Below are 26,076 nucleotides of genomic sequence, written 5' to 3' on the forward strand. Positions count from 1 at the left end.
GGATAACGATTATAATGCCCCTACGAATATACAAGAGTTAAATCAGGAATTATAACATTTCTCCGGTGAGAAGTTAAATGAATATTCAATGTGACTGAGCTTCTCTGTATTTTTTTGCTATTTTTTTATCACCTCTCGTCTGAGAGAAGATAAACAGAACAATTCAATTCTTGATATATGTGGCTGAATATTTACCACATAAATCAATTGATGTAATCAATAAAGTGTGGCTGGGAGTTGCTTGCTTCCAGGTACTCATTTTCTCTTACTTGCGCATACTAGGAGTATTAAAGCACTTAAATTAATTCTTCAATTCTTATTGGTGACTAGAAGGGTTGCTACACTTGGTAACTTGTGACTAGAGACTAAACAAGTGATTTGCCTTAAAAACTTTCTAAGTTGCGACTTATATACTCCCTTGTAGTCTAACTGGAGACTACAAGCATCCTAGGAGACTTTGCCTTGAACATTTTGAGCTTTCATGTAGGTGGCGACAAGAGGGAGTCTTTGGAACTCTAACTTGCGACCTACACTCCCTTCGCCAATTTCCAAGTTGCCTACCCTAGCAACCTAGTAGAGCTTCCTTGCGACTTCAACTCCTAGAGGAAGGATTTTTTGACTTTGAAAAATCCCAAGTTGCAACCAAGGAAGACTAGAGTTCTTTACTTGCGACCCCTACACCCAAGTATAGTACATTGTGTTGGAAATATCCCTGACTTGCGAATATTGTGTAGAAGAAGCATTTATGAGTTAGTTTCTTTTCCCATTTATTCCCTGTTACTCCTAATAGATCAAAACTAATTCTGATACTTAGTTTTTGAGTTGTACTTCAATGTTCTTGCTCCTTCTACGCAATAGAATGGTCACAGTGATTCCTACTACAAGATAGTTATCACTTTGACTTAGTTTCTGTAGAACACTTTAACCCTTAAACTTTCCCGTTTTCAAGTCTTCTCTCCGAGTCTTCGTATAAACCATATATCCTGCATATCCAGATACGAATACTCACTTAACAATCTTCCTAATGATAGTACTTAGTTTCCTTTCATGAATCACTGACACCTAGTGCAATGGTCTGGTTCACAGGTGACTAGTTCCGCTCTCAGGCCTACGTACTATAATCTTCTCAAATCATTGTTAATCTTGCAACAACCTTATCGCTTTGAACACTGACTGTCAATAAACAATTATACTTTCATTTGAATCTTCTTTAGTACTTAGACAACATCTTTATTGTTACTACAATCTTGAATACTTCATTCACTGTTCTTCACTAACGCTTGGACATAAAAATGAAATCCGTTCAGTGAGTATAACTTCAAGACTGAAGTTGTCTTCTTTAACCTCTGTCTATACCATGTCTTCAATTCTTCAGATTCCTATGCTTCAAATACTGTCTATCTTCAATCAATGCTAATACACTGAAATCTTCTGATGACACTTTTACACTGAATCTTCAACACTTCCGAAACCCTTAAAGTCTTTAACCTTTATTCTTTACTGAGGCATGAACATATTAATGAACTTCTTTCAGTGACCTGTAAACAGACTTCAAGCCTTCTTCTAATCTTTTAATTCTTTGTATTTGCCTTGTCTTTATTTCTTCCTAATTTCTTCTATAGACGTAGTATTATTTAACTATCCCGTTCTAGTGTTGAGTTATCACGTCTACTATTCATACAGCTTCGTAATCTCACCAACAATCTACTGTGAAGCATCTGCATGTGTTTGGTAGCAAATGCCTTTTGCTCAAAGACAACTCTGAATATGTGGGAAAATTTGACTCTAAGGTTGATCCAAACTTTTATGTAACACTTCTTCCCCTTGGAATAAGAGAAGGAATGTATGCTGTTGGCTCAAGGAGTTCTTATATTTCACTTGGTTGGAAAAGAAATAGCAAGTCATAGGCTGATCAACCATGTCTTTTTATATACTGCAATAATAGCTTCACCGTAGATCATCCTGTTAACCAACCTTCCCAACATCCTTATACCTCCCAACTGTTGGATCACAATTATTAGGCCCCAACTATTTGATTATAATATGTAAATGTTAGGTCCCTAGGAGTTGGGTTCCAATCATAAACATATTTGAGGCGAACATTGTTAGTTCCCGAAGTATCAAGTTGGATCCCTAGGAATCATCTTTCGAAAGATTGAACACAATGAACCAAGTTTAGGGATAGGGAATGGGATTTGGTGTTTCTCTTTATTTCTCAATGTGAGTGTGTGATTCTGTTTTGTGTACCTTCCAAGTATTTCACTCTTCTCTCCACTCATGTTTACACTCATTCTCACAAGTGTATCACTCCTCTCATAGCTCCAAAATCCAGCTGTACCTACAAGAAAATCACCTTAGCCATCCTTAAGGAGGTCACATGTGGTGCACTGGGAGTTCGCAAATCCCCATCCTTGTTAGACTCGCCAGATGAATCTGAGTCTTAATCTACAAGTTGTTAGTTTTCCGTTGAGGGTTCCAGATTTGAATTCTGGGAGGGTAAACAATGATCCAAAGAATTTAGCATAAAGATCAAAGTTTCCTTCTAATGTCTGTGAAGACATTTTCTTGTGACTCATCAGGTAAATCTAAATCATTGTCAACAAGTTGCCAATCTGCACCTATGTCGGACCTACTATTCACAGATGCATCCAGGGGATCCTGGGGAGGTAGACACTGACCACTGACATATGGCTATTGGATCAGTATCCTATCTTAAAACCTGTAAAGGCAATTGGTCCATTAAAGAACCTTGAACAATTGAATCTGACCTTAAAATGGTCGAAACTCTTGTTTTCGTCAACTCTTCCTTTGTGTGTGTAACCTCACCTTGTGCATCAAGAATTGTTTGAGTTTGAGGTGGTGTCACTTCATCGGATACCCTGGCCGACAGGTAAATTTCAATAGATGCACCCTGTTGAGAGGATGAATTTAGTAACCGTTCATTACACCTTTTTGAGAAGATGTACGGGGGCTAGCAGTTGCCTTAGTTTTAAAACTATTACTCAACTTTGTAGGAGACAGAGCTGCTGGGTTGACTTCAGAACCTTCCTTATGTGGTGCACTAAGGCACTTTATCCCTCACACTCATTCATACTTCATTTTAGTGGTAAGAGAGTGTTGGTTGCTTCTGTTTCTGTGTTTGCCATTACAGTCGGGGGTAGAAGTTGTGGGTTTTCAACCTCATGACTATCAAATGAGAGAAGGCCATTAGAGGCTAAACCTGCATCACATAACATATGGAAATGTAGAGATAAAATGCCCTTTAAAATCTAAAATGAATGAAAAATTATGCACTTAAACTTTTGAGAGAAATGATGGACAATAGTGATTTTACAAAGATTTACATGAAATGAGTAATCACCATCGTAGAAAGAAGTTTGATTTTCTCTTAAAACTGTTCAAGTGCACAAGTATGTTTTTATGCATAAAAAGATAAATAATCATGTCTTTTAATATAAAAAAGACACGGACTTATGACCTAGCAGTATTAGGAAGAAAAAGAAAGATTTTGTCTTTCAATCTAAATGAGTTTTTAAAAAAGCATTGATCACTTAGGGTAAAGTCTAAGCAATTCTCATTCATGTCAAAAGCTCCATAATCTATTTTTATAAAATTATTACCCACAACATTGTTTGTTTATAAATAATCTTAATAAGAATGACTAAGTTGATGGTTTTAAATTATAGTGAATCTGTCAGATATAGCAAAGCATAAAAATTTACTAGAACTTAAAATCTCATAATTATCTGTAACAAAATATTAATAATATATCATTGACTAATACTTGTCAAGTACTTTAGATACTAATACTTATGTTGCACCTCATTTTAATATTAAAATAAGATATCAATGAATTAAATACCAACTATCTATTAAATAAACATTAACATTCAATTTCATATACTATGCAATTGTTAACTCCTAACAACTGTAATATCTCAAACAATATTTGTTCGATAAATAAAGCAATATTAAGCAACATTGTCGTGTTTGCAATCTTAGAAAAATATTCTAAGTTCCATATACTTTGATTCATTGAGTATTGCATCTATATCAAAGCATTCAGGAATTTGCAAGTAAGTATAAAAATTATTCTAATTGGACACCATATGGTTACTTTTAATAAAGTATTATCCACATTGACTATAGGTGTACTTAAGAAAGATTTTTATACCGTTATATATTAGTATAAGTGACTGAGAATAATCATAGATTACTGAGAGGTGTTCTAAGTAATGCCACAAATACCAATACTTCACAATTAATTCATAGTTAAACTCTTAACTAAATATCATTAACTGATATAAGTCAAAAATTAGCACACAACTAATCATGCTACAATCATGATTCCGATTTTAGTTAATTCTGGAGATATAAACATTGCTAAATTCACTAAAACCGAAGTCTCACAATTAACCTATAACAATTTAGTTACAATCAATATACTAGATATCAATCATTAACATATTTAGTTATGATCAATCATGCTGCTTATTCATTTTAATTTAGTTTGAATTATGGAGCAAATAAAATCATTAAATTGCTTCAATTTCTATAATTTAAACTACCTAAAATAAATAATAAATAAATAAATACTAAATATCTATGAGTTAAATACTAGTACTTAAATATTTATAATCATCCTTGAATAATTATCAATATAATATATGAATTATGCACATGCAAATTATTTTCTGGACAATTAGTAATTTTAGAAATACTTTCTAAAGCATATAAAATATTGAGTGTTTTATACACATAACTTAGAAAATATTTCAACTTCCACCATTAGTGATTTTAGAAATGAACATTGATTACTCAGAATAAAAATTCTAAATAATATCACAATTATTTGTACATGATACAAATAACTATGATGCATATTATTTTAATATAATTTAAAGTATAAGACTGATATGGCATGAAATTGTCTACAATCATAATTCAAATCAATCAAAGTAATATTCAAACTTCTGACAAAAAAAGTAATATTCAAACTTAATGCTATAATACTTAATTACCACAAATGTACATAACATTGTAATTATGATAATTAAGATAGTAGCACTAAGTACGAGGTACTGGATCACTGATAAATTCACAAGTCCTTTAAATATTGAAGATTTAATACTTGTGAACTTATACTAAGAATTTCTTATAGATGGAATTTCCAACTAAAATGCAATGAATGGTATTCCACATTTACAAACCAGTCTTGAAAAATTAACTTTATTCAAGTGATTTAGTTAATATTTTTGCAAGTAACTAAAAGACATGCTCTGGAAATAAATGATACCTGGTGTCAAGGTGCCTTATCATAGAGTGTTTCACAGAGTTTTTGGATTTGAAGTTTTCTTTTATCATAACAAGAAATCAATCTTTTTCCACGAAGACAGCTTCCCAAGATGCTTCTTCGGCCACCTAAGTTGACAGCTTCAGAGATGCTTCTCCTGTATTTCTTACAAACTGTATAATCTATATCTATATAGCCAAACATGTCAAGTACAATATCTTTAGGGTACTTTACTCCTCAAGTTGGTAGTCCCTTAAGATTATCTTGTTAATAGCTATAAGATTGGATTCTCTAGGATTTACTTGGAACCTTGCACTTTGGCATCTTGAGAACATTACATGTTGTCTATTAGCATTTGGTTAAAAGAGTGAGATTGTCATACCTCTATACCTTGTCATTATACCCGAGTTACACTGATCAAGCTTTAGTGGTTTTTTCATTCTTTTTGTTTAATTTCTCTTGTAGTAATTCCAGATAGAAATGCAACCTTTCCAATATGCTCTACTATAAAATTACTTAGAAAATAATCTTGCACAAGTTTTTGTTAGTTGACCAACATATAGCGGTATCATTGCACATATAAAATAATATGTTTGTGCCTAGTGATAAGAGAGTTATTAATATGACGACTCTACTAGTTCATATTTAACTGTAACTTCAGTTAGAGTGCCATACCATGTCCTTGATGATTTCTTGAGTAAGATATCATTTCATATCAACCTTAAGTGAGCTTGTGATGAAGAGATATACATAGTCCAATTGATCTGCAACTGCAAAGTCCATAAACTGTTGTGCATTGACTTCTTATTTTGACTCACCAACCAGGAGTGCACTTGTTCATATTCACCTTATAGATATTAAAGTTTAAATGTGCCTCAGGTGCCAGATATGTCATAATATCCTCAAGTCTCGTCACTGGTGCTTTCCGTTAGATACTGTTTTCATATAATAATCTAACATCCAGTTTGGCCTTCTCCTTCGTAACAATGCCATTGTCATCCAGTTTTGACTTCTAGTTATCCTTGTACGAATTACAAAATTGCCATTTGGTTTGGATACCAGCTTCCCTACAATCTGCTTTCTGACTGATTGAGTTCATTTTACTTTGTAATCTCCCAATCAATCCAGATCTATCAGAGCTTTTGTAACTTTCTTAATTTCTTCTTCAGATAAAAATCTAGAGAAATAATCATTCATACTCAGTAGACCTGCTAATCATTACTCCACCATCTGGATCACTTAAGAACTAGACTCTTGGAATAATATTGACATCAAACCCTTTGTCTCAACAGATATGTTCTTGTTGTGTCCTCTTTATTTACAATGAGGTGTTGTGTCTGACTAGTTGATCCTTCTATTTCCCCCTAAGCTGTTGCTGGGATTTCCTAAAAATCCTTATCCTTGCTCACTGGTTTCATTGAAGTAATGAGTTATGTATTACACTGCCATTCCATTTCCTGGATATGAATCATCAATACTGTTAGATATATTTGATAATGTCATGGCTAATATGTTTTATGTTTAGATTTCAGATCTTATTTGAACAGAACAAATCAGTACTTAACTGATCAGTACTTATACTGGACGTCAGAACTTAAGGGATATCAGTACTTATGTTATCAGGAGATAAGCATCAGGAGATAGATATCAGAACTTAAGTGCTGAAGGACGATCAGATAAGGACAGTAGCTGATTAAAGTTAAGAAGATCAAGATAAACATAAGAAGAGATATGCATGAAGAAGGAATTCGGTAAAGAATGGAATACTTGGAAGGAAAGATATCTGATTGATATATATTAGGAAGCAGAATTATATTCCATATCAATTAGCGATTATCTTGTAACTGTGTAATATATAAATACAGACATAGGGTTTACACTATAAGTGTTATCATTATCGAGAATATTATTTACTGTAACCCTAGCAGCTCTCGTGATATTTTGTTCATCACTGAGAGATAACAGTTCCAGATTGTAACAGAGTTTATTGTTTCAATAAAGTTTGTTTTCTGTTACATAAGTTCTTGAAGTTTGATTTGATTGTAATAAACACTGTATTCACCCCCTCTACAGTGAAAGTGTGACCTAACAAGTGGTATCAGAGCCTTCTGTTAACACACATACAGTTAAAGATCCAAACACAATCATGTCTGACACAGAAACTCCAACTAAGCCTACCAAAACTGAGGAATCATCAAAGACATCAACTCAGAGTCGATATGAGACTATCAGAGTTCCCATATTGAGACCATCTGAATATCCCATATGGAAGGTAAGGATGACCATGTTTCTGGAAGCAACAGATCCAGAATACCTTGATAGAATCAAGGAAGGGCCTCACAAACCTACCAAGCTCGCTGTTGTAGTTGCAGGTGAAGCAGCAAAGACCGTACCAAAGGAAAAGAGTGATTACACTGCTGAAGATATAGCATCTATTGCTAAGGATGCCAAGGTACGACACTTATTGCATAGTGCCATTGATAATGTAATGTCAAACAGGGTAATCAACTGCAAGACTGCTAAGGAGATATGGGATGCACTGGAGACAAGGTGTCAAGGAACTGAAACAGTTAAGAAGAACAGGAAGACAATACTCACTCAAGAGTATGAACACTTTGACTCTAGGACTAATGAGTCATTGACTGATGTATATGATAGATTTGTCAAACTCTTGAATGACTTGTCATTGGTTAATAAGGAGTATGATCTTGAAGATACAAACCTTAAATTCCTGTTAGCTCTTCCTGAATGTTGGGATTTGAAGGCAACAACAATAAGAGACAACTACAATCTTGATGAAACAACTCTTGATGAAATCTATGGAATGCTCAAGACTTATGAACTTGAGATGGAACAAAGAAGCAAGAGGAAAGGAGGAAAGTCAAGGACAGTTGCTCTCAAGGCTGAAGAGGAATCCCCCAAACCACCTTCCTCAAAGAAAGACAAGGGTAAAGCTCTTATCATAAAGTCTGATACTGAGTCATCAAGTTCTGAGAGTGATGATGACTCAGATTCTGAAAGCTTGCCTGAAACTGATGCTGATGAGGAGATGATGAAGCTGTGTGCTCTTATGGTGAAAGGAATCACAAAGATTGCATACAGGAAGTTCAGGAAGGGAAAGAAGTTTTCCAGGAAAGGCATAAGTTCTGATAAGAAGAATTTCAGAAGATCTGAAGGAAGAGGAGGAAAGTCTGACAAAGGAGATTACGCTAATGTTAAATGTTATAATTGTGGTGAGAAAGGCCACATATCTCCTGATTGCAAGAAGACCAAGAGTGACAAAAGCAAAGCTCTTGTCACAAAGCAGAAAAGCTGGACAGACACCTCAGACTCTGAAAGTGAGGAGAACTATGCATTGATGGCAAATGCTGATAAATCAAGTTCTGAGAGCAGTTCTGAAGCTGCTGAAACAAAGGTACCTCAGACTACTTATGCTTTTCATACTGATGATATTAATGAGTTGAGAAGATATCTTAAAACCATGTTTGTTAGTTATAGAGATCAAACTTTAACATGTGAAAGATTAACTTCTGAAAATCTTGCTTTTAGGAAAAGAAATGATTTCTTAGAAAAAGAGTTAGTCATGTTCTATCAAACTCAGAAGGATAGAGATGATGCTTTTTATGTTAGGGATGAAGTGCTAAAAATGAATGAATCTCTAAAAACTGAGTTAGAAAAGGAGAGAGAGATTATCAGAACTTGGACTAACTCTGGCAAAACAACTCAAAATTTGCTAAGCAGTGGAAACTGGAAAGAGGGCTTAGGTTATGGAGAAAATAAAAATGAAAAAGGAACTATAGAAATTAAGCCTGTTGATAAGCAAAAGCCGAAGTTAAAACCTGTTAAGTTTGTAACTGAAAAATCTGAAAATGAGAAATCAGAAGTTAAAAAGGAATTAGCTTCTGACAAACTAAAATAGGAAAAGTCAGCTGAAGTTAACATAGGCTTAATGACAAAGAAGCAGCTTAAGCATAAGCTGAAAGATGTTAAGAATGCAAACAAGGTAAAATCACCTAGGAAAAACAGGAATGGAAAGGAAGGTGTGAATAAAAGCAATAACTATAAATCTGTTCCTGATGCTCCTAGGAAAGCGTGTCATAACTGTGGAAGTTCTAACCATCTGGCTTCTTTTTGCAGGAAGAATAAGAATATTAACTCCTTTTCTTCAAAATCAGGAGTTAAGAGTCAGTCTGTTAGATACAAACCACAAAATCCTTGTTTTCATTGTGGTAGTTTATGGCATTCCATTTATACTTGTAAGGAATATCATAGTTTGTACTATGATTATTATCAAATAAAACCTTCTTTAAAGAAAGTTTCTGTTGTTCCTTCTAGTGTAAGTTCTGATTCAAAGTCTGGTAGTATAAGTTCTGATAAGAAAACTGTTAACATAAAATCTGATGCTAAATCCGCTGCAAATGTTAACAAACCTAAAAAGGCCAAAGGATCCAAGCAAGTCTGGGTCCTTAAAACTAATAATTAGTGGTCTTTTTGATTGCAGGGCAACAGGAAAAATATTTTAGTTCTGGACAGTGGATGTTCAGGACATATGACTGGAAATAAAGCCCTGCTATCAGACTTTGTGGAGAAAGCTGGCCCAAGTGTTTCTTATGGAGATGGCAACATTGGAAAAACTTTGGGATATGGCAATATCAATCTTGGGAATGTCATCATTAAAGATGTAGCTCTGGTCTCAGGACTTAAACACAACTTACTGAGTATAAGTCAAATCTGTGACAGAGTTTATCATGTTGATTTCTTTGCAGAACATTGTGAAATAGTTAGTAAATCTAAAGAAAAAATTGTTCTGAAGGGATTCAGGCGTGGTAACATTTATGAAGCTAAGCTTTCAACAAGTTCTGATGGTTCTGCAATCTGTTTAGTGAGTAGAGCCTCAACTGAAGAAAGCTGGAATTGGCACAAGAAACTCTCTCATTTAAACTTCAACAAGATAAATGAACTGATCAAGAAAGATCTTGTGAGAGGACTGCCAAAATCAGTGTTTGTTCCTGATGGTCTTTGTGACTCATGTCAGAAGGCTAAACAAAGAAAATCTTCGTTCAAGAGCAAGACTGAATCATCAATTCTTGAGCCTTATTATCTACTTCATGTTGATCTATTTGGTCCAGTGAATGTCATGTCTATTGCAAAGAAGAAATATACGTTGGTCATAGTAGATGAGTTCACCAGATACACATGGGTGTATTTCTTGCACACAAAAAGTAAAACTGCATCTATCCTGATTGATCATGTCAAACATCTGAATAAATTGATCAAAGATTCTGTGAAAATTTTGAGGAGTGATAATGGCACTGAATTCAAGAATCTGATAATGGAAGAGTTCTGCAAAAATCATGGAATAAAGCAGGAATTTTCTGCTCCTGGAACTCCACAGCAAAATGGAGTTGTTGAAAGGAAGAATAGAACTCTCATTGAAGCTGCACGAACAATGCTTGAAGAAGCAAAGCTTCCAACCTATTTCTGGGCTGAAGCTGTGCAGACTGCTTGTTTTACTCAAAATGCAACACTCATTAACAAGCATGGAAAAACACCATATGAGATGGTGAAGAACAAGAAGCCAAATCTCAAATACTTTCATGTATTTGGATGTAAGTGTTTTGTTCTCAAGACTCATCCTGAACAGCTATCCAAGTTTGATCTAAAAGCTGATGAGGGAATCTTTGTTGGATATCCACTTTCTATAAAAGCCTTCAGAGTCTATAATTTGAGAACAAAAGTGGTCATGGAATCTATCAATATCTCTTTTGATGACAAGAAGATCACTGGACTTGAAGATTGCATTGATCATGATCAGCTGAGATTTGAAAATGAAGATTCATATTCTGATACCTCAAGTCCTGACAGTCTAAGTCCTGATACTGTAAATTCTGATGGATTAAACTCTGATGTTATTGAAACTGTGGTGACTACGTCAAAGGAAGATGCACCAATACAGGGGGAGCATACTCAAGATATTATCACATCTCAAGAAGCATCAGAACATACATCTGGCTCTTCAAATTCTGATTCGTCAAGTTCTGATAAGCCAAGTACTGACAGTACTGAAAATCTAAATGCTGAAGGATCCAACTCAGAGAGCATAGTTTCAGGGGGAGCATCAGAAAATGAAACCGAAGACAGCATGAATCATGGGGGAGCATCCAGTTCTAGAGAAAATCTTCCATCTGCAAGGAAGTGGACAAAATCACATACACCTGATTTGATAATTGGAAATCCTGAGGCAGGTGTCAGAACTAGAACAGGTACTTCAAATGAATGTCTTTACAATTCTTTTCTCTCTCAGTCTGAGCCAAAGAAAGTGGAAGAAGCTCTTCAAGATGCTGATTGGGTGCAAGCAATGCAGGAAGAGTTGAATGAATTTGAAAGAAACAAAGTCTGGACCTTAGTGCCAAGACCTAAGAATAGATCGGTTGTTGGTATAAAGTGGGTATTCAGAAACAAAACTGACAGTGATGGCATAATTGTAAGGAACAAGGCAAGGCTGGTTGCAAAAGGATATTCTCAACAGGAGGGAATTGACTATGATGAAACATTTGCGCCAGTTGCTAGGTTAGAAGCCATAAGGATATTCATGGCTTATGCTGCTCACAAAAAGTTTACTGTCTTTCAAATGGATGTGAAAAGTGCTTTTCTCAATGGAGAATTGGAAGAGGAAGTATATGTTGAACAACCTCCAGGCTTTGTAGATTCCAAACATCCAGATTATGTCTACAGGCTTGATAAAGCACTTTATGGACTTAAGCAAGCTCCTAGAGCATGGTATGAGACTTTAGCTCAGTTTCTTCTGGAAAGTGGATTCAACAGAGGAACTATTGACAAAACACTGTTCTATCTCAACCATGGCAAGGACTTACTTTTGATCCAGATTTATGTTGATGATATTATTTTTGGGTCTCCAAATGACAAACTTTGCAAAAAGTTTGCCAAACTAATGCAGTCAAGATATCAGATGAGTATGATGGGAGAACTTAGTTATTTTCTGGGCCTTCAAGTCAAGCAGAGTGAAGAAGGAACTTTTATTTGTCAATCTAAGTACACCAGAAACTTGCTGAAGAAATTTGGAATGCAAGACTGTTCAAGTGCATCCACTCCCATGGCCACTGCAACAAAACTGGATAAGGATACTGGTAATTCAGTAGATATTACTGATTACAGAGGTATGATTGGCTCACTTCTCTATCTAACTGCTAGTAGACCAGATATCATGTTTGCTACCTGTCTTTGTGCAAGATTTCAAGCAGATCCAAGAGAACCTCACTTAACAGCTGTAAAAAGAATCTTTAAGTATCTTAAAGGAACAACTGATCTAGGATTATGGTATCCTAGAGAATCAGATTTTAAATTAATAGGTTACTCAGATACAAATTTTGCAGGTTGCAAAATTGACAGGAAAAGCACAAGTGGTAGCTGCCAATTTCTTGGAGGCAGGTTGGTTTCTTGGTATAGCAAGAAACAAAAGTCAATTTCCACATCAACTGCAGAAGCAGAGTATATTGCTGCAGGAAGCTGCTGTGCACAGATTCTTTGGATAAAGAATCAGTTACTGGATTATGGGTTAACATATTTCAAAATCCCTATTTACTGTGATAATCAAAGTGCTATTGCTATGACAGGTAATCCAGTTCAACACTCTATGACAAAGCACATCAGCATCAGGTACCATTTCATCAGGGAACATGTGGATGAAGGTACAGTGGAATTGCATTTTGTTCCCACAGATCAACAAGTAGCAGATATCTTCACAAAACCACTGTGTGAAGCTACCTTTACAAAATTGGTAAATGAACTTGGAATGATTTCAGGTTCTTTCTCTAAATCTGCTTAAACTTGTTCTATGTTATCAGACTTTATGATCAGTATTTACAGAATTAATCTCTTTGTATATTCTGTGCATTAATTGATAAATGTTTTTAAGTACTGACTGTTGTCTGATACATATCTCTTAACTCTAATAAGTGATATATCTGTTTAAGTAATCATTCAATCCTATGAGGATAATTGTGCTAGATACTGACCTACTAGTCTTCAATAAACAAATGATCCCATGAAAGAAGTAATTATTTCTGTGGAAATCTTATGACACAAGCAAATTCTGATACTTGAGCTTAGTTTAGTTTACTTTATTCATCTTATTACTAAGTCCCAAATTAGAATAATGCTACTCATCTGTTTAAGTTCTGATTCTAGTAAAACTGCTGAATGTACTAAGTGCTGATAAACCTCACTTATCAAAAGAAGAAGAACAAGAATCAAAGAATAATATCAGGTACTCCTTTGAGATCTAGAGTAAAAATATGAATGGGACGACCCAAGTGCATAGCTGGTATTAAGTAAATATGCATTAGAAAAGCAAAATATTTTCTTGGTGACTGTTCACACTCTATGATTACTGGAGAAATACTCTGATAATAGCATAAATTCTGATAAGCAGTCGTGACTCACTTACACTGAGAAGCCACTGTAAAAGAGAATTTCAAAGATGCATAAAATTAGCACAAAAACAGTTGAGGTGGACTCATGCATGAACTCATTTATCAGTAGGTTTCAGGATAATGACAGCTCTTTAGCAAAGTTTTAATTATGACTTATTTCTAAGATGTACTGAAGTAAATCAGACTTTACTCTTTATTAGTTATTTAGCTTAATGCACACACAAATCACTCCATATGAATGATGAAATTTTTGTGGTGGTCTATGTTCTTTTAGACAAACAGTCACTGTGTCCCTTTGCACAAATTCTGAGGACACGTTCTAGTTATATGCTCTGATGATTAAGTCCTGAAGACTATAACTCAGAACTTGTATGAAAACTTACTAAGATAGATATTCCTTGTTCGAGTTAAGACATTATGTTCTGATGACTGTTAAGTTCTGGTATAGGTCTAAGTTCTGATTTTTCAGTCTAACCCTTTACTTGACTTATCTGTGAGTAAAATTTGGTAACAGTCTCAGATTAATTTCGAAATGTTGAAGTGGAAGATTAATAGTCTATGGTTAGGACTAATGGCACTCGTCCTTGAACAGTTCACTCTTGTTACATGTGCACATTCCTTTTCAAATGACTATTATTCTTTTTCAAGTCTAGGGAGACGAGGTAGACTTAACTCTATCTGTCAAACAAGCCTTAATCACCTATGATCCTGTTAAGTACACTGCACTTTATTCTGATGTTCAAACATCAGAACCTGGTTCATCAGCACCTACCATCTCTACTCAGCCACCTCAAACCTCTCAACCATCTCTCAGAACATATCTCAAGTCCTATGTGAAACCTACATCTTCCAAGCCAAAGAGAACAAAGACTGTTTCTCACACACCTCAGAAGAAGAGGAGGATCACCTTGAGAGATGACTCAGATTCTGAGGAACCGATTCTTTCTTCAGAACCTGTGGTAACTGCAGCTGAGAAAAAGATTTCTCAGAAGGATTCTGAACTTGGAGGATCTAAGCTTCTCAAGAGGCTTAGAAAAATGACAATTCCTGACACTTCCAAGGACTCTAAATTACCAAGGACATACAAGAAATAGAGGGCAAAAAGGCCAGTTTCAGATGATGAGGAGGAAGCAGCTAAGGAAGGGGATCAGGAATCTCTGATCTCACAAGAAAAAGAATTTGCTCCAGTTACTTCTTCTCCATCCACTCCATCTCAGGAAACTGTATCTGACAAGGCTAATTTCCCATCTGTGTCTCTTGGTCATCAAGGCACAAGTGCTGATAATGCTGATCAACACTTAGTTGTGCCTGGAGTAATTTTCTTAGAAGCTCCAACAACAACAAATCTTTTGCCAACAACTGTTACTGATGCTATTAAAACTCCGGAATTATCTAAGTCACCTTCTCTGCATCTAGACACTGATGATCAGACCTTAGGTGAGCATCAGGATTTGGCTGTTGATCAGAACTTAGCATCAGATCAGCAATTAGAGGATGCTGACGCCTCCATTGCTACTCACACTGCTATTATATCAGATGATGCTGATTCTATAAGATCTGATGCTGCACATGCTGGAGATACTGGTGATGCTGCTCCAACTGCAAATACTGATGCAGCAGGTCCTTCAGGACACATTCCTCTTTCTAAGTCTGAACTAGTAAAGAAGTATGTTACAGAGGAACCACCAGTGCCTTGGAGTGAAACTCCTGCAGGACAGGAGTGGACTAAGGAATGGAACTTAGTCTCATGTATTCCATCTGCGTTACATCTTACTGAGCACTTTACTAAAGCTGATGCAATGTTAAATTCTGATGATTTCAAAGCTCAGCTTCGTGTCACTGCATTGAGTACTAAAAATCTACAAGGTCTTCATTCAACTACTCATGCCGAAATACACACGATTCAGGAGAACTTTACCAAACAAGAACAAGTTTGGAAACTTGATAAGAAAAAGTTCTTTCAACCATCTATGGACATGATTGCTTATATTGAGAAGACTCAAGATCGCCAACAAGCACAGATTGATAAAATTCTGCAAAATCAAGCTTCTCAGCAATCACAACTGACAGAAATCCAATCTTCAGTGGAATTGCTTATCTCTCTTCTACTTCCTGCTGATGCCAAAAAGGGGGAGAAAGTGATTAAGTCCAAATGCAAGGATGACAAGACACTGCAAGGAAAGGATGATGAAAAAGATGACCAAGGAAACTCTGGAATGGGTGGAGGTCATAGTCAAAGTAAAAGATTCTCATCAAGAAATGCTGAAATTGCAAGTCACAGGATAAGTTCTGATACTGGGAAGAGATTAAGTTCTGATACTGGTAAAAGAATAAATTCTGATGAACTTCTAGATCTTGATGAAGAAATGTCAAGACAGTTATTTCTTCAAGAAAATCCAGGAATGGACTTGGAAAGTTTAAAGGAAGAAGAAGCTAGACTTAAATCAGAGAAAGTCACATCTAAATCCGAAGCTTCTGGTAAAAAGTCACTTCCAAAACTGAAAGGTATTGTGATTAAAGAAAAGGCACAAACTGAAGCAACATTTGCTAAATCACAACCAAAGATAGATCCAAGATCCAAGGGTAAAGAAAAGGTTGGTGAACCTGTTAAAGTTTATGTACCTCCTGAAGATGAAGAAATTACTGATGACAAAGATAATCTTGCTCTGACTTCAAAAAAGTTCTTAAAACAACCTCTGACACAGCTCAAGTTGTTCAGAGTCAAGAAATTAAAAGTTCTGATATTCAAAAGAAGCAAGTAACCTCTGACACAGCTCAAGTTAACTTGATATCAGAAGGAAGATCAAAAACACTCCTACCAGGATTCACTAAAGCAAAACAAACTCAACCTTTGAAGACTACTGCAAGTCGTTTTGAAGCTAGAGTAGTTACTGGAAAGGAAGCAAGAGATAAAACTGGATTGGGAAGTGCTGATGAAAGAAGAGTACACAACACTACCAATGATCCAACTTCCTTGTGTGAACCAGGAATTGGAGCAACTCCTAAAAGATTGAATCAATTGGAATCTGTACAAATGGTTTACCATACCTACTTGAAGGAACACATCTTGTTGTATTTCATGACAGATGGTAGGGTTTATCATATAAGACAAAATGCCATTCCATTGAAGTATTTTGAAGAATTGGAGCATGTATTATTTTTACTTCAAGTGGATGACAGATTGACAGGGACTGCTGCAAATTATTTGAAAGAACAGATTCAGAGACAGAAAAGACTTTATCCTGTTAAGTCTGACAGCATATATGTTCCAAAGTACAGAAATCACAATGGTGATATTGTTGATATGAAGCCTAATACTGCACAGATCAGAACATATCTTGGTATTAAGGGGCTTGAATTCAATCTAGAGTCTGACAAAGCTTATGTCATAAGACTAGATCGGGAGTTGAGAAAAGCAAAGATTAATGATCTCAGAGCTGCAATATTTCAAACTGGTGAAGATACTGCAGAGCTTAAAGATGTCAAACGGAGAATGATTGATGAACTCAGATATGCTGAGAAATGTTTGTTGAAGAATTATCTCAGAACAACTCCTGACATCAGAGAGATCAGAAAATGATGAAGCCAAGTCAAAGATCTACAACTACTTAAATTCTGATGTGTATACAGACTAAAGTTGTTATCAGAAGTTGAATTGGTAAAAGCTTTAAGGACTGTAAGTTGTAGTTATCTTGTCTGTTTCTCATGCATTTATACTTAATGTTTTTGACATCATCAAATATCTGTTAAACTTGTATATTTTGCTAATTTACAAGTTGGGGGAGATTGTTAAATATATTTGATAATGTCATGGCTAATATGTTTTATGTTTAGATTTCAGATCTTATTTGAACAGAACAAATCAGTACTTAACTGATCAGTACTTATACTGGACGTCAGAACTTAAGGGATATCAGTACTTATGTTATCAGGAGATAAGCATCAGGAGATAGATATCAAAACTTAAGTGCTGAAGGACGATCAGATAAGGACAGTAGCTGATTAAAGTTAAGAAGATCAAGATAAACATAAGAAGAGATATGCATGAAGAAGGAATTCCGTAAAGAATGGAATACTTGGAAGGAAAGATATCTGATTGATATATATTAGGAAGCAGAATTATATTCCATATCAATTAGCGATTATCTTGTAACTGTGTAATATATAAACACAGACATAGGGTTTACACTATAAGTGTTATCATTATCGAGAATATTATTTACTGTAACCCTAGCAGCTCTCGTGATATTTTGTTCATCACTGAGAGATAACAGTTCCAGATTGTAACAGAGTTTATTGTTTCAATAAAGTTTGTTTTCTGTTACATAAGTTCTTGAAGTTTGATTTGATTGTAATAAACACTGTATTCACCCCCTCTACAGTGAAAGTGTGACCTAACAAATACCATTAATTCTCCTTTAACAGCTTGGAACATGAAGTTGTTGAATTATACATTTAGACTTTCAATCATCTTCAGTTGATCAACCACAAACACCCTGTAGGTTGTAGACTCCACTGAGTAGCCATGGAAAATATCCTAACTAGTTTGAGCTACAAATGCCAAGATCTTCAAACAACTGAAAGCATTTCATTGTTTGCTTCGGCAAAACATTCTCTCCAAACACTTTCAGGTTATCCAGTATTTGCTTTTGTTGGCCATTAACTCATTAGTGGTCTTCATGTATACGTCCTGATCAAGGCCTAATCTTACTTGTAGAAAACTGCATTGACTGCTCCAGCCCTTTGGTATTTAGAAAGTCTTGATTTGCTTGACATTGTCTTTGTTGCATTAATCAAGTTCTTGTTCTTCCCTTGTACCACTCCATTCTGACACGGAGTTCCTAATGCTGAATGTTGTCTCAAAATATTCTTTTATTGTAGATATTAATCAGAACTGCTTCTTGAATTCATTCCTATTACCTGACCACAAGATCATTTATGTTACAGTTGCTTCCAGTTTGATCTCCTTTGATATGATCGATCACCATATGTGATGTCCTTTCTTGAGAATGCATGAACAACAACTTTATTTGTTAAGAGTATTCATTCACCATCACTAAGGTATTTCTTAACTTTGATGTGATGTTGTCTTTGACTTCTCTTTCTGACATGCCTCATATATTTCATCCTTCTGAATTCCAGATGAGGTAGTCCTCTCACTAATCCTTTTTTTACAAAAGAGTTCCTTGAGTTGATGTTCAAGGGCGAGAGCTTCTAATGCCATAGCTAAACTTTTATCAGATGAAGATTTATAGTGGAAATCATTGACTTCACCTTTCCTGTGATTCCATTCTAGCCACGAGCATATCCTTTTCTTACTCTTAACAAGAGCAAGCTTCTCAACCTTTCTGCTTTAGATGAGACATTAATCTTTCACTGAATTGACATTTTGTCCTTTGATGCATAACCGTCTGATAAAAGGATTTGTGACTTGATTCTCCAGCAAGAAAGATGCTTCAATTTGTTATCAGTGTCACCAATGATTAGTTGTTATCAGTGATACCAATTGTTAAATCCATGATGACATCCCTTTTTCTTTATAGCTTTGTCCCGTAATGAAAACCTTTGTTGTCATCTCCAAAGATTATTGAAGAAATAGCTTTTGTCAATTATATTTAATTGCGAGGCTCTTTCTTTGATCATATGCCTTGAGTATCAATTACCAAGAATACATATAAATCAATTAACCTGTTATGTCCTGCACTCATAAATGGATTAACAGTTCTTGGTACCCAACTTATCAGTTTGGGTCCAGATGGATTAGAGATCTTGCTATAAACAGAGATCACAACAGCTGCAACCTTATCATGTTGATTCTTATCTTTGACTGACCATTTTCTCCATTTTAATAGACTTGAAAAATTTGTCTCTAGGCTAAGGAAAAAAATGGTTCCAACCTTACATAAGGAGGACTAACAGTCTTTGCCCTATTGTAATCCTAAAACATGTTTTTTCTATAATTAATGCAAGTACTAAGAGATGCATTAATTGTATTGAAACAAACAAGCATTGTGACGGCCTCAACCCCGGGGTTAGGAGTTGACATCATCAACAACAATAATAAAAACATAATATAATCCAACTCAACATTATTACATAAACACAACCCCTTTTCCAAGATCTTTTCCAGGTTTAAGTATGACTTAGGTTACAATCATCACAAAACCAACTTACTAGAGACAATCCTGACAATACTATCTTAATACAGCAACTCAACTGACCAACTTTGGTCTAACACAACTACCTTAGGCCTGACACGGAAGGAACTAGAACTCTGCCCTGGCTACCACAGAAGAATCTCCTGGGCATCTGCAATACAAATATAAAACATTCTGCAAGGGTGAACAATCAATTGCTCAGCAGTACCACTATATGAATAACAAGTAAAACGATTTACAATAAAATAATTATAGGAACAGAATTCATAACTTGATAGAAAATAAGTAAAACATGTATAAACTGAATATCAAAACTAGCATGCTCTGTAAAACAAAATCAACAGTCGTGTGCTGTGCATAAATACCAGAGTCAATATTTAGCATGCTATTTTCATTTTCAATACCACTGTTCCATTACAGGAACCATAAACCATCTGTCCCGTTACGGGGACCACAAAACCATTTGTTCTATTACTGAAACCACAAAACCATCTTTTCCGTTACGGAAACCACAAATCCATCTGTTCCATTATGGGAACCACTAAATCAAAATCAGATATATAATTGGACGAATCCTAGGGACAACTGATCAGTCTATCCCACCACAACATGTTCCGGAACTCAGATACTAGCTAGGTCTCTGCCACGCTGGACTAAGTGGTTTAAATAAGGCGCGCAACCGACTTAGCCACTTACGCAAACCCGTTGGGCCGTTACGGGCCTCTTATGCAACCATCCAATATCTGATCCGTTTTTATCTAGTTTTCAAAACCACTTATACCTATCTCTTTTTTAAAATAATTATATCACAGTACACTTTCCAAAACCTTTCCAATTTTAATCACAATCTAGAGATAGGCATTTTTCAGAAGTCACTTTTCCCCCAAAATGTAAGTTAATAAAACATATTTAAACACGGGGGATACGTAACTTAAAATATTCTATTCCAGTACGTAAATTAAATCAACAATTATTCATATATACTGAACTGTAAAAGATTGATTCAGGGGAACTTGCCTTGCAGAGCTTTACAACTATCACTGACTGATTTTGGATTGACTCGGACGTTCGGCTTATGACCTAATTAGCATACTATCCTGGATTCGACTTCAACGCTCATGTCCTTCGCTTGGAATCTCGCTACGCTTGTCGACTGCTCACTAGGTTATCTTTAGTCCAACGTCAATTCTCGAATCCTTCGACTAGCACTTACAGAGTCGAAATACCCTACGTTGGACGACCGGGTATGCTTGACATATCCTCGCTAACATCCTACCCATACGATATCAAATCTCGACTCGTAATTATACATATTATAATAACAGACGCAACAAATAGGGTCCATGTTCTCAAAAAAATCGGTTCGGTGTTCATTTTCAGAAAATACGTATACTCGTCATTTTATGAAATTAGGGTTATTGGTTTTGGAAAAATATTTCATCACCAACGTACAATCAAGTTTCGCATAAAATACATATATATTTATATTTGCTCGACATCCTGATAATTACCGGATACGCTCACGTATTCCGGTGGTTCGATTTCCCAGAAATCGGGCAGCGTCTCCTTTGTTTATCGGACTACCCGTCGAAACATAAATCGACGTCATAATTCCCACAACAACGCAACAATCACAATTTCAATTGATTACACAACAATCCCAATCAGCTCAAATTCATAACCTAATCATAAATAAATACGCAATCCAAATCTCAATACAAACTTTAAATACCGGATAAATATTTCTCGTTTTGAAAATAATATTATGAACTAAAGTAATATTTTAAAATATTAGGACTCAGAAAAAATCATCACAGTCCACCGTCGGCGGTAAAATTCGCGGGTACCCGAGAAATTCGGGTGTCCGACACGAAATTCACCGATTAAATAATTTTTCCCGCTCGCAATTATCTTATTTATATCACGAACTTTCTCAAATAAAATTTCTGCAGGAAATAAATAAAAAAATAATCGATTAATAATCGTGTAACCGGAAATAACACCATATAAATCCAGGTGGCCGGAAAGAATAAGTCGAGACTATCAATAAAAGAAAGGCAGCAGTAACATCACTAACACTCACACACAGGATTGCACACCTAACGCACACACAGATGCGCGTACACGGGGGGGGGAACCAAAGCAACGGACAGGGGGTAATTACCGGGGAAAGAACGGGCGACGACTGGGCTGCCAGAAGAGAGAGAAATGAGAGCAAAAAGAGATGGGGGAGGAGAATTAAAAAGGATAGAAATGGGGATTATAGGAATAGAGAGACCAAACAGGGGAAAAAATAGCCGTGTTCGTGTATATGTGATTCTGTATATATTTTTTTAATAGCCAAACATGTAGCAAGCAGTTACAGTGAGAGGCTGCCACGTTGCTTACTGATTAACAAGAAGGAAACACGCTTCCCATTACTTACTACAACCCTGTTTTTATTGCGCATTTCGACATATAGGAACCAATGTGAACTTAAACGGTTTCAGAAAATTACGAGAATAGTCTTAAAATGTTAGAAATATCCCGAAGTAAATAAAAACGTAACTTTTGAAATTTTAAAACAATTTCTAAAACGCATTTTATACCCGCTTTTTTCAATTAAATGAATCGACACGCGGGTGAAATTAATCCCAAAATCAAAATAATATTAAAATTCTCGGAATATTCCAAACTTAAATAAATATGAATTTCATAATTTTTAAAGAATTCTGGAATTAAATACGGATTTTACTCTTAAATATAGTAAGAAAATCATTCAGGAATAAATAATTGACAAAATATTGATTTCTAAATTTTATAAATTCCCAAAAATAATTATTGAAATTATAAGATCATAAAAATAATTTTAGGGACAATCCAAATATTTATGAAAATAAATCTTCCATAAACCACTTTTAAAAGTGAAACAGAAACGATATGGCTCCATAATTAATTATACAGACATTCCCCATAAACCAATAACCACATATAAATATTAACAAAATATCACACAGCTGACAGGACTGATACACATATCTTCTTTAATTAATTATTCAATAATTATACTTTTAAATAATACACAAAATGTATGAGTCGTTATAAGCATTGCGTTAAGATTACATGCCATTCATTCAGAAATATTACACATAAGAATTAGGTAAGACATGCATGATATGGAATAAATAGAACTAACACATAAATCACTAATTCTATCTAGTCCAATCCTGTTAATGTATCTCATCTAGCTGTCTCAATCCAATTATAAAATAATACATTTTAACAAACAATACAGATCAAATGAAAAAATCACATTGTAATAGGATACAGAAAATAAGCACAAACAAAGGTCTTATATGCTGGAAAACATATATCTCACTAAAGTAAATAATCATGTTCAAAAAATATTCAAACAATTATTATAAGATTATCTAAAGTAACATGCAAAAGTTAAACATCAATCCTAGTTATCGGAAAAATATTCTAGTGAACTAGTTCAGCATTATCTATGTGTGATGCTATCATGCTTGTGCGAGTGTTAAACATTTAAACATTAGTTCAACATTATCTATGTGTGATGCTATCATGCTTGTGCGAGTGTTAAACATTTAAACTAAGATATTAACATGCATTGAATATTAAGAGCAAAATATTGCAGTGGTTCAAGAAATTGAAACCTGAGATATATGAGTTGAATCATCTTCAGAGATTGATATGGAGCAATATATTCATGATCTTCCTTCTCGTCATCTGACCCAGCCCAACTATTTTCCTATGCACTATAAGTTTTGTCTGGGTTTCTTCCTTAAGAAAACATTCCATCTTTGTCTCAACTCTTCAACTGAGTCCCTACTTATCCTTGTTTATCATGCTTCTTGTTCTGTTGTAGCAAACCCCTGATAATCACTTTACACATATTTCTTGTCATAACTCTAGCTATCAAATCTTGTTTACGCCCCCATCTCAGTCTTATAACCACCTCTTGAACTAAATCTTTAAGAGTCTCTGCTACGGAATAGATAGGGTTGATCCTTGGATATAGCATATGTACTACTTGTGAATCTGATGCGACTAAACTTCCTTAACATGTAAAACACTACCCTGTCGTTTAGTCCCTCAAGTATTCTTAAAGTGTACAAGTCACTTTCAACTACCTGAGCTTCCTTTGATTCAACAATCAGTAACTCTTTTATTATGTCCTGAGGTTCCCATTTTAATGCCTGTAACTGAGATTTTTACATATCCACACTATTCTCTCTAAGCTCCTTGATTCCTCTCTGATGATCTCTTTGATTCCCGGATAAATGTAGCATTGGTACAAATCACTATTTGACTATATAATCTGGAATCATTAGAGTTATCTTAAAATCTTCGAGAAAAATTGTATCCCTAGAAACTTCATTCATTTCTTGAATCTGAAAATCCACTGGTATCCTATGGAGTAAACCTTTAAGGAAATTCCATAATTTTCTTCCGTAGGTCTTAAAATCAGCTTCATTGGAATAAGAAATTCCACTGATCTGTATATTGATCAACAAGCTCTGATTCCAATTGTTAGGTCCCGAAGTATCGTAGAAGGGGGGGTTAAATACGATACTCACTAAATTAAATAATTCTTTTAAATCTTTTGCGGATATATAATTTAGTGTTTGGTTAGTGGTTCCGTGTTCTTGAGGTGAATAGTGTATAAGATAATAAAGTAATGAACACAAGATATTTGGGGAAGTATATATTCATATATAAATCCTCAGGGGTGTTGCTACACTCCAGTAAATAAATTAACCAGCTACAATCCAAGAACAACAATGTTCTTGCTTCTACAAAGATATACAAATTAAATCCTATACAATGATCTAGCTTTTTGTATGTCTAAGGATCTAATTACCGGATAACGATTATAATACCCATATGAATATACTATAGCTAAATCGGGTATTATAACGTTTCTCCGCTGAGAAGTTAAATGAATATTCAATGTGTCTGAGCTTCTCTGTATTTCTTTGCTTTTTTCTATCATCTCTCGTCTGAGAAGAAGATAAATAGAACAATTCAATTCTTGATTGTTTTCTGCTTCAAAGTGTAGTCTTTATATCAGTTGAAATATGTGGCGGAATATTTACCACGTAAATCAATTCATGTAATCAATAAAGTGTGGCTGGGATTTGCTTACTTCTAGGGACTCAATTTCTTTTACTTGCGCATACAAGGAGTATTCAAGCACTTATATTAATTCTTCATTTCTTGCTGGCGACTAGAAGGGCTGCTACACTTGGTAACTTGCGACTAGAGACTAAACAAGTGATTTCCCTTAAAAACTTTCTAAGTTGCGACTTATGTACTCCCTTTTAGTCTAACTGGCGACTACAAGCATCCTAGGAGACTTTGCATTGGACATTTATGAGCTTTCATATAGGTGGCGAAAAGAGGGAGTCTTTGGAATCCGAACTTGCGACCAACACTCCCTTGGCCAATTTCCAAGTTGCGTACCTAGTAGCCTAGTAGAGCTTCCTTGCGACTTCAACTCCTAGAGGAAGGATTTTTTGACTTAGAAAATCCCAAGTTGCAACCAAGGAAGACTAGAGTTCTGTAGTTGCAACCTCTGCACCCCAGGTATAGTACATTGTCTTGGAAATATCCCTGACTTGCGACTATAGTGTAGACGAAGCATTTCTGAGTTAGTTTCTTTTCCCATTTCTTCCATGTTTCTTCTACTAGGTCAAAACTAATTCTGATACTTAGTTTATGAGTTGTACTTCAATGTTCTTGCTCCTTCTAAGCAATAAAATGGTCCTCAGTAATTCCTACTACAAGGTAGTGATCACTTTGACTTAGTTTCTGTAGAATGCTTTAACCCTTAACTGTCCTATTTTCCAAGTCTTCTCTCCGAGTATTTGTATAAACCATATATCCTGTATATCCAGATACGAATACTCACTTAATAATCTTCCTAATGATAGTATTTATTTTCCTTTCATGAATCACTGACACCTAGTGCAATGGTCTATTTCACAGGTGATTAGTTCCGCTCTCAGGCCTGTCGTACTATAATCTTCTCAAATCACTGTTAAGCTTGCAACAACCTTATTACTCGAACACTGACTGTCATTAAACAATTGTACTTTCACTGGAATCTTCTTTGGTACTTAGAAAAAGTCTTCATTGTTACTACAATCTTGAATATTTCATTCACTAT

Source organism: Apium graveolens, chromosome 2 (assembly GCF_009905375.1).
Source record: "Apium graveolens cultivar Ventura chromosome 2, ASM990537v1, whole genome shotgun sequence".
In the NCBI taxonomy this organism is placed as follows: Eukaryota; Viridiplantae; Streptophyta; class Magnoliopsida; order Apiales; family Apiaceae; genus Apium; species Apium graveolens.